Source organism: Leptonychotes weddellii, unplaced genomic scaffold (assembly GCF_054177405.1).
Source record: "Leptonychotes weddellii isolate Sample4059 unplaced genomic scaffold, ASM5417740v2 HiC_scaffold_6682, whole genome shotgun sequence".
Classification (NCBI taxonomy): Eukaryota; Metazoa; Chordata; class Mammalia; order Carnivora; family Phocidae; genus Leptonychotes; species Leptonychotes weddellii.
In genome coordinates, this window is record NW_028035983.1 from 350 (window position 1) to 9,985 (window position 9,636).

Below are 9,636 nucleotides of genomic sequence, written 5' to 3' on the forward strand. Positions count from 1 at the left end.
GACCACAGTGTCCCAGAGGGTTCCACCCCCCGCTTAGCCACCAGAGTGACGTCCCTCAGCGGAGCAGACTTTTACAAGTTCCGATTTTGTGCTCTGTGGTTCTATCACTTGGCTGAAGCGGCCGACGGAGGCCCCTCCCCCGCCGTCTATCCTCCCGAATATCGCCTCGGATTCACTTCTCCGCATGTCCTACCTTCCAGAAAGTGGTTGCTTTTCTGATGAGAGAGTTGTTGCTATTCTTTTCTTCGATCTCCTGTTGAGTTTGTAGGTGTTCAGAATGGTTTGATCCCTATCCAGCTGAATTCCTGAGAGGAGACGAAATCCAGGTCTCCTACTCCTCTGCCATCTTGCTCTGCCTCTTATTATATATTTTTTAGATTTTATTTATTTATTTGAGAGAGAGAGTGAATGAGAGAAAGAGCGTACACATGCAGGGGCAGAGGGAGAGGGAGAAGCAAATCCCCCTGCTGAGCAGGGAGCCTATTGTGGGGTTTGATCCCAGGACCCTGGGATCATGACCTCAGCCAAAGTCAGATGCTTAACCAACTGAGCCACCCAGGTGCCCTTAAATAAAATATTTAAAGATGGGCAGATTGATTAGAAAAATAAATCCAGTTCTCTAGGCCTTCCAGTATCCATGTACTTTGCATCTCCTCAAAACAGGAAATGGACTCCATTTTCCCCCTCTGTGAATCTGGTGTGGGTTTTCACATGTGTTGGCTGATAGAATGCAGAGGAAGTAAAGGGGTGTTAATTTTGACTCTAAGGCCTCACGGAGCCTTGCCTGCTTCTCTCTTGGACCCCTGCCAAGCCTGAGCTAGTCTAATGGGTAATGTTAAGACAGAGGTCTCCATCACCTACACTCTGCCAAGAGCCTTCCTGCTCCCAGACAAATGGCACTTCCTAGCACAACCATTCCTACACTGAGCAGCCTGCTGATAGCAGCTGCCCAGGGAAGCACAGCCAAGCTCGACTGAGTCTGGCCCAGATGCCAGAACTGACCAGTTGATCCAAAGACATGAGAGCAGTCATCAACAATTATTCTAAGTCCTAGCATTTTGGGATAATGTAGCAAAAACTGAATTATGTGAAGGCGTTAGCTTTGGGATGATTCTTTTTATGATGTACCATGAAACTGGATCACAAAAAACCTGGTATTGTATATCTATATGTGATGGTTTGACGAGTTCTGCCAAGAATGTTTAAACTTCTGAACAAACTTGCGTGTTTTTTAAGATGAGAAGGCAGTTTGGTTCCAACTTTTCCATGATGTAAATGGGGGAGCCAGATGTGCCCCCTTGTCTGTTATCATCAGCATTTTCCATGATCCTAATACTTCTCTGCAAGGAGGAAAGGCAATGTGGATTTCAATGACAGGTAAGATGGAAGGGCAGAAGTAAAAGCAGGAAGTGTGGAGGAGTAATGTCTACTGCTTGTGTATAGTAGGCTTGTCAGAGTTAGCAAAACAAACAAACATATACAAAGTGTCCAGTAAATTTGAATTTATATTAATAAAAAACAAATAATTTTTAGTGTATGTCTCAAATATTACATAGGGCATACTTATACTAATATATATATGTATTATATTTATAGCTATATAGTTGATTATAGTTATATAGTTGATCTGAAATTCAAATTTAACCAGGACTCTGGTATTTAATGTGGTAATCCTATTACATAATTTAAATTACATTTGTAATTCATCCTCTATGATTCTGGTTTTCCTTGCATTATTGTCATAATTCCTATGGGGAAAACTGGCAAATATTATGGGTGTCTATCTCAGAAAAGGTGATGTCTGCTGCGTGATACATTGTGCACATGGTCATGGGTGTAAGTTGACTCAAATAGAAATTGGGGTCCACAATGATGATGGGGGAAAAGAAGTGAGCAAGAAGCAAATGAAGTTTGTTTAGTATAACAAATAAGCTGGAATTCAACAGGGGTGCCATATGGGTGCCTGGGTGGCTCAGTTGATTAAGAGTCTGCTTTTGACTCAGGTCTTGATCTCAGGGTCCTGGGATTGAGTACTCCATCGGGCTCCTTGCTCAGCCGGGAATCTGCTTCTCTCTCTCCTCTGCTGTGCTCTTTCTCTCTCTCTCTCTGTCAAATAAATAAATAAAATCTTAAAAACACCCACAGGGGTGCCATAAAGGAACACTCTTTATTTTTCATCAGGGCAAAATTGGCACATATGCACATATACATACATACACAGACTTTAGTAGGCATGTACATGTAATATATAACTTCTTTTTCTTGGCTTAGAACATACAAAAAAAATTCTTGTATTGAACCTGAGGTCATCAGTTTTCATTCTCTATGTTGAGATTGCTCTGAAAAATACAAAACAAAACTGTGACGTTCTTAAAAATAGTATATCTATTCTCAGAGGCAAAGTACTCAGTAAAAAAGCTTGTCTTCAGCTATGTATTTCAGCTAGTGTTTCTAGAAACTTGAATCTGAACCCCATTGACTAGAAGAGAGGCTGGGTACCCACAAGAAAGGATCCTGTGACACCATGGCAAGGGTATATGGTAATGACATGCCCTGTTCTTCTCCAAAGACACCCATGACCATTTATTCAGATAAACAGCCACTGGGAAATTGACATATCTAAGTCATACCTGCTTCCTGGGGGCTACTTGCACCCAGTGACTGGTCCATAGGTGGCTACGAAATCCCAGCTCTCTTGCCTCAAAGGTGGACTGTACTGAGGCATCACGGTGCACTCTCTCCCTCTGCCCCTTCTTGATTCCCTCTCTCTCACAGTGTGGTTCCTGAGAGCACTCCCACTGAAACTCCTGCACACAGTTCTCAGAGCTTGTTTCCCAGGAAACCTCTTAGGAGCATATCATTCTATAATCATTAAATGATTCTCACTTGAGCCAATAAAAATTAGGAGGTATAGTTTTATTTTCTCAGCAACTGGTAATTTGAATGAAATTGCTTAAGGATATTTGTTCATCATGCTGTTGACTGAGAGGAGTCACTGTGGGGTCTATCTCAATGATAAGCTTGAAATCATCCAACACCCCGCCTTGCCTGCTGATTTCTTCACAATCGGTATCTAATCAAGCTTGAGATAGAGCCCTGGCTAACAGGAGCTGCAAACACATCCTTTGTTTACTTACTGCTGGTTTACTTACTCTATAAAGAGAGATCTGAGGCAGGAATAAAGGGAGAAATAATGAAAACTTCTCCCACTCTCTCCTTCACAGATGATGACAGACTGTCTTCTGCTACTTGAGTTAAACATTGCCCCACTGTTGATACAAACACACTGGGTCCCCTTCTGTGGGCAGGAAGAATGGAATGGGGCTGGCTCTTGATAGTGGGGATATGTTTGCCTTTCCCAAGGTGGGGGGTGGGGTGGTATTGCTAAATATTTTCTTTAGGTATTTAAGCACTGTTCCACATTTGGCATCTTCCTAGAGTTCCCAACTTCTTCCTTGTGTGTTAAATTTCTACTGGACACTTAAAACTGGCTATCATGCAGATATTCCAAACTCAGCATGTTTGCAAATAAGCTCAATCCCATTGCTCCTGATTGCCATCCTTGCTTATCTTATATTCCTATCTTTTTAAAAATTTTTAATTAAAAAAAATTCTTTAAAGATTATTTATTTATTTGAGAGAGAGAGATAGCGAGAGAGAGCACAAGTGGGGGCTGGGGAGTGGGGAGAGGGAGAAGCCCTGATGCAGGGCTCCATCCCAGGACCCCGGGATCATGACCTGAGCTGAAGACAGACACTTAACTGACTGAGCCACACAGGCAGCCCATCGTTTGTTTTTTTGTTTGTTTGTTTAAGATTTTATTTTTCTTTCCACACTATCCAGGGAGGGATGAATACAACGTTGTTTTGCATTCCCTTCATAACTTAAAGGGAAACTTTCACAATGTCTGGAGCCCTTGATATCCTGCAAATGAAGGAGGAGGATATCCTCAAATTCCTTGCAGCAGGAACCTACTTAGGTGGTACTAACCTTGACTTCCAAATGGAACAGTACATCTACAAATGGAAAAGTGATAGTATCTACATCATAAATCTGCAGAGAACCTGGGAGAAGCTCTTGCTGGCAGTTTGGGCCATTGTTGCCATTGTAAACCAAGTTGATGTCAATGTCCTATCATCCAGGAATACTGGTCAGCAAACCAGGCTTAAGTTTGCTGCTGTTACTGGAGCCACTCCTATTGCTGGCTGCTTCATTCCTGGAACCTTCACTAACCAGATCCAGGCAGCCTTCTGGGAGCCCACACTTCTGGTGGTTACCAACCGCAAGGCTGACTCTCACAGAAGCATCTTATGTTAACTTGCCTACCATCCCTCTGTGTAACACAGACTCTCCTCTGAGCTATGTGGACATTGCCATCCCTTGCAACAACAAGGGAGCTCACTCAGTGGGTCTGATGTGGTGGATGCTGGGCCCATGAAGTTCCATGCTTGCATGGCACCATTTCCTATGAACACCCTTGGGAGGTCATGCCTGATCTCTACTTCTACAGAGATCCTGAAGAGATTGAAAAAGAAAAGCAGGCCACTGCTTAAAAGGCTGTGATGAAGGAAGAATTTCAGGGTGAATGGACTGCTCCAGCTCCGAGTTCACTGCTACTCAACCTGAAGTCACAGACTGGTCTGAAGGTAGGCAGGTGCCTATTCAGCAGTTCCCTACTGAAGACTGGAGTGCTCAGCCTGCCACTGAAGACTGGTCAGCTCCTACTGCTTAGGCCACTCAGTGGGTAGGAACAACCATTGAGTGTTCTTAGCTGCTCTTACACAAAAGCAAACAAAATGAAAATAAGGATGATAGAAAATAAACAGTTTCTTAAAAAAAAGAAAAAAAGAAGAAAAATATTTTATTTTTAAGTAATTTCTACACCAATGTGGGCTTTGAACTCACAACTCTAAGATCAAGAGTCACATGCTCTATCAACTGAGCCAGCCAGGGGCCCCTTGTATTCCCTGTCTTGGTTGCTAGTACCTGTACTCATCCTGTCCCCCGAGTTGGAAATCTGGAACTCATTCTTTACCCTAATCTCTCCTCTCCCTATCCTTTTCCCAAACTCCATGTAATCAGTGGTCTAGTCCTATTTACTCTCTCTCCTAAATATCTTTGAAATACATCCCCTCCAAGCTATCCTCAAAGCCATCGTAAATTTCAGGACCTCATTCTTTCATGCTTTGACTGTTGAAAGAGTCTCTTATTTGGCCAGTTTACCTATAGTGACTCCCTTCTAACTCTTCTATCACTCTTCCGCTAGATCTGATTCTGTTTTCCCTTGGTTTGTAATTGAGAGATAATATGGCCCCTGAAGGCTGGCTACTTGTTCAGGTGATTTTCAAAATGTGATCCACAGAGCCTGGAACAAGTCTTCTTTCACCAATTTTGATTCTCAGCTTGAAGAAAGGCATCCTCAGCTTTGGAGAGTTTGGAAACTGTCATGATGTAATACTATTTGTATTTCCTCCAAACACCCCAAGTTGCTTCACAAATATTTTCTTTTGTCCATGATCCTTTCTGTCTGGAACAATTTTCACTGCTTTTATAATTTGATAAATCACTGATCATATTTCAGGATGGAGCTTGGAAGTCACCTAATCTTCAAAGCCTTCTTGAACCCAAGGGCAGAGCCCAACAGAGGCCACATCAGTTTTATCTTTTACCATTTGAAATTGAGAAAAAGTTCCCTCTTCCAACTCTGCAAATCCATGATGTTTTAGATTTTATTTTCTTTTACTCCTACTTGAAAATTGGCCAATTTCTTTCTGAGTTTTTTTTTTTCATAAAAATGTACTAACTGCAACCTATAACAACTAGCATAGACTAGTTCCATTTTCCAACCTCTTCTGTTCCAGTTATAAGTTCATTAGGCCTATGATCTGACTTCTGAGTTATTGCAAACAGTGGTTTTAGCAGATATTTTGTCACTGTGTTATATAGATTGTGATCTTTTTGGCCCCCAATAATAATTTTCCATAAGCATGCTACCTGACACCTAGGTCAATATTACATATTATAAATTCTTCCTGATGTCTCCGATCCTGGTACTAATTTTTTGTATTTGCGTGATAGATTAGGTTTTGCTGTGGTAATAACTTCAGAATGTCATGGTTTAAAGAAGCAGATTTTTTTTCTTCCTCATGGCACATGTCTACAAGTGGTTGGATCTCTATATGGTTGCTTCAGTCTCCAGACCAACAGGAATGTGCCATCTGGAGTGTGGATGGTTTCTGTGGCAGGGTGCAAGAGTCCATGGTAAATCCCACCTCAGTGCTTAGATCTTCTGCCCAGCAATGACACACATAACTTCTGCTCCCACTTTGGTGGTCAAAGCATGCTATATGGCCACATCTCATGGCAAGGAGGTGGGAATAAGGTCCTGTCTTTGGAATGGGGAATATTTGATGCACCAAACTCATGGCCACCATGGTACACAGTTCATTGATCCTTGGAAATATGCAAGGATTTAGTAATTTGTATATTTTCTTCTTTTAAAAAAAAGATTTTATTTTTAAATAATCTCTATACCCAACATGGGGTTTAAATTCACAACCCTGAGATCAAGAGTTGCATGCTCTATCGACCAAGCCGGCCAGGCGTCCCTTGTATATTTTCTTTTTAGAAGATCTTTAATGGTTAGATTATTCTTTGTTCACTTTAAATTATGATTTGGAACTCATTTATCCTGTTTCTAGTTTGTCTAGCTTTACCATTAACTTTTTAACAAACATGTTTACACATATTTTTCTATCAACATTAAAAAGTAATGAGAATTTCCATACATTGCCAGAGGGAAAGTTTAGCTGTTTAGAAAACAGTTTGGCAGTTACTAAAAATGATAAACAGAGTTCCCACATGACCCAGCAATTCCAATTCCAGGTAACTGACTAAAATTTGAATACATGTGTCCACATAAAAATGTGCATACAAATATTCAAGGAAGCATTATTCATAATGTCCAAAAAGTGGAAACACCTTGAATGTCCATGAAGAGATGGAAGAAAATGAAATACTGATACATACTGCAATATGCTGAGCTTCAAAACATTAACCTGAAATAATGAACATACTGAATGTAATGAAATAACCAGTCATGATGGACCATATTTTATATCATTCCATTTATATTAAACGTTTAGAATAGGCAAATCTATGCAGACAGAAAGTAGATTAGTAGTTAAAAGGTGCTTTGGGAGATGTGGGTAGCGAGAGTGATTGCAAATGTGTATGGTATTTCTTTATGCACTAATGAAAATGCTCTGGAATTAGATAGTGGTAGTTACATGGCTCTGCAAATATCATAAAAACTACTGGATTATATACTCTGCTTATTTATTTTTAATTAATTAATTTTTTTAAAGTAGGCTCCATGCTCAATGTGGGATTTTGAACTCACAACCCTGAGAGCAAGAACTGCATGCTCTACCGACTGAGCCAGCCAGGTGCCCCTCGATTGTGAACTTTATGGTATGTGAATTATATCTCAATAAAGCCATCATTTAGCGGAAAAAGTAATCAGATGTGTAATCTTCATATCCTGAGCAAGATGAGACCTTTAATGTACTTCCAGGTCCCCCTCTGTCCTTCTCCTTGGGTTTATTTAAGGGACTTTCCACTTATACTGGCCCTGACCTACATTATCCTTCTCCTAATTCATAGGTCTGCAAAGGGAATAATGGGGCATATAACACACAACTGTAGGATTTGAAGTCTGCTCCATAGCCAATGATAACCACAGGTTTCAAGATACTGTTTGTGAGAACAAATCATGAAACCAAAGCAAGAATGACAATTGTAGAATCATTTCTGCGGACATATTCCCAATGCCAGGATTCATCTGAGCAAATGCCAAATGCTAACTTTGTAGTTGTGTACACATATTACAAAAGAGGAAAAACATCCTCTGCGATTCTCAACAGAGTAGAGGGGAAATATGGAGAGGAGAATATGTTGTTTGAAAAATCATATTTCAACTTACCATTGTTTTCAGCCATAGTATTCATTTAGATGTCCTAGATAAATCAAAGGAGGTCATGGACTATTTCTGTTTGTCCAAAGGGCTCATGGGTCAAACTGTATTTTACAATTGCATTCGGTCTATTGTGTGTGTACCTACGAATGTGTATAATATATAAATGTTCTGCTCTCTGGCCAGATCACATCTCCAGTGCACCAGGGGTCATATGTTCCATGTCTTCCACATGGAGTCCTGAAAATCATGGTATATATTTATGATGCAGCCTTCGTTTCTTCAATTGTAAATACTGGATAATGGCTATCTCTCTTACAACCACCAGCAATATGGGTGAATTTAAATAAGAATATTCAAGAGGATGTATACAAAAACCATGAGTTTAGCCCTGAGATTTTCAGTGGTGAATCTTCATTGAGAAGAAAATAAGTGAGGAGGAGAGATTGGGGACTTGGATGTGGGGGCTCCTGCTGTGAGCCATTCACTGCACGGAGATCCTGTAGGTGTGGCAAGGCACACAGGCACACCTACAGATCCTGTAGGTGTGGCAAGGCACACAGACAAGGCACACAGGAACAGCGGGCACTGAGCAAGTGAATGTCCAGGTCCATGATGAATGGTAGCATCTCCATACCCCTCACGGGTTAGCTTGCTGAGTAACATGAGCTCAGCCCTCAGCTGCAGTGACAACCACAACCATTGTGGCCACATGGTCCCTGAGCTACGTGAGTCTTGCTCCCTGTCCTGGGATTCTCTGCCCTTCCCCATCTTTAGGAAAGCTGTGGCTGAGCTCACCGCAGCCAATTCAGGTAAAGGCTTAGGATGATGAGGATAAAGGTGAATTTAGGCTCATGTTAAGAGCTTTCTTGCAGTTCAATTCATCGACTATAGAGATTTGGAAATAAAAATAGAAGACACCTGTTACATTTGAATTTCAGATAAATGACAAATAGTGTTTTGGTGTAAGTATACCCCAAATATTTCACATTTAGCTGGGTGTCTTGTATTTTATCCAGCAACCCTAATTGGCTGATATTTCAATCTCAGATATACCATAGAATCATAGAGTTAAGTGGAACCTTTAAGGTTTACTTATTCACTGCATTACATTAGTTAAAACATATCTGAACTGCCCTAATCAAGATTAGATCCTACTTCTCTAAAAGAACTCCTTTAATTCAAGGAAATTCTTTTTTTTTTTTAATTCTTATGTTAATCCCCATACATTACATCATTAGTTTTAGAGGAAGTGTTCCATGATTCATTGTTTGTGCATAACACCCAGTGCTCCATGCAGAATGTGCCCTCCTCAATACCCACCACCAGGCTAACCCATCCTCCCAACCCCTCCCCTCTAGAACCCTGTTTGTTTTTCAGAGTCCATCGTCTCTCATGGTTCGTCTACCCCTCCGATTTCCCCCGCTTCATTCTTCCCCTCCTGCTACCTTCTTCTTCTTTTTTTTTTTTCCTTAACATATATTGCATTATTTGTTTCAGAGGTACAGATCTGAGATTCAACAGTCTTGCACAATTCACAGCGCTTACCAGAGCACATACCCTCCACAGTGTCTATCACCCAGTCACCCCATCCCTCCCACCCCACCACCCACTCCAGCAAACCTCAGTTTGTTTCCAACAATTAAGAATTCCTCACATAA

The 9,636-nt window shown here is 41.0% G+C and overlaps 1 pseudogene; it reads left to right on the forward strand.

Moving 5' to 3' along the window:
- The first annotated feature begins 3,648 nt into the window (after positions 1-3,648).
- LOC145719720 (small ribosomal subunit protein uS2 pseudogene) lies at positions 3,649-6,465 on the forward strand (annotated as a pseudogene).
- The last annotated feature ends 3,171 nt before the right edge of the window (positions 6,466-9,636 follow it).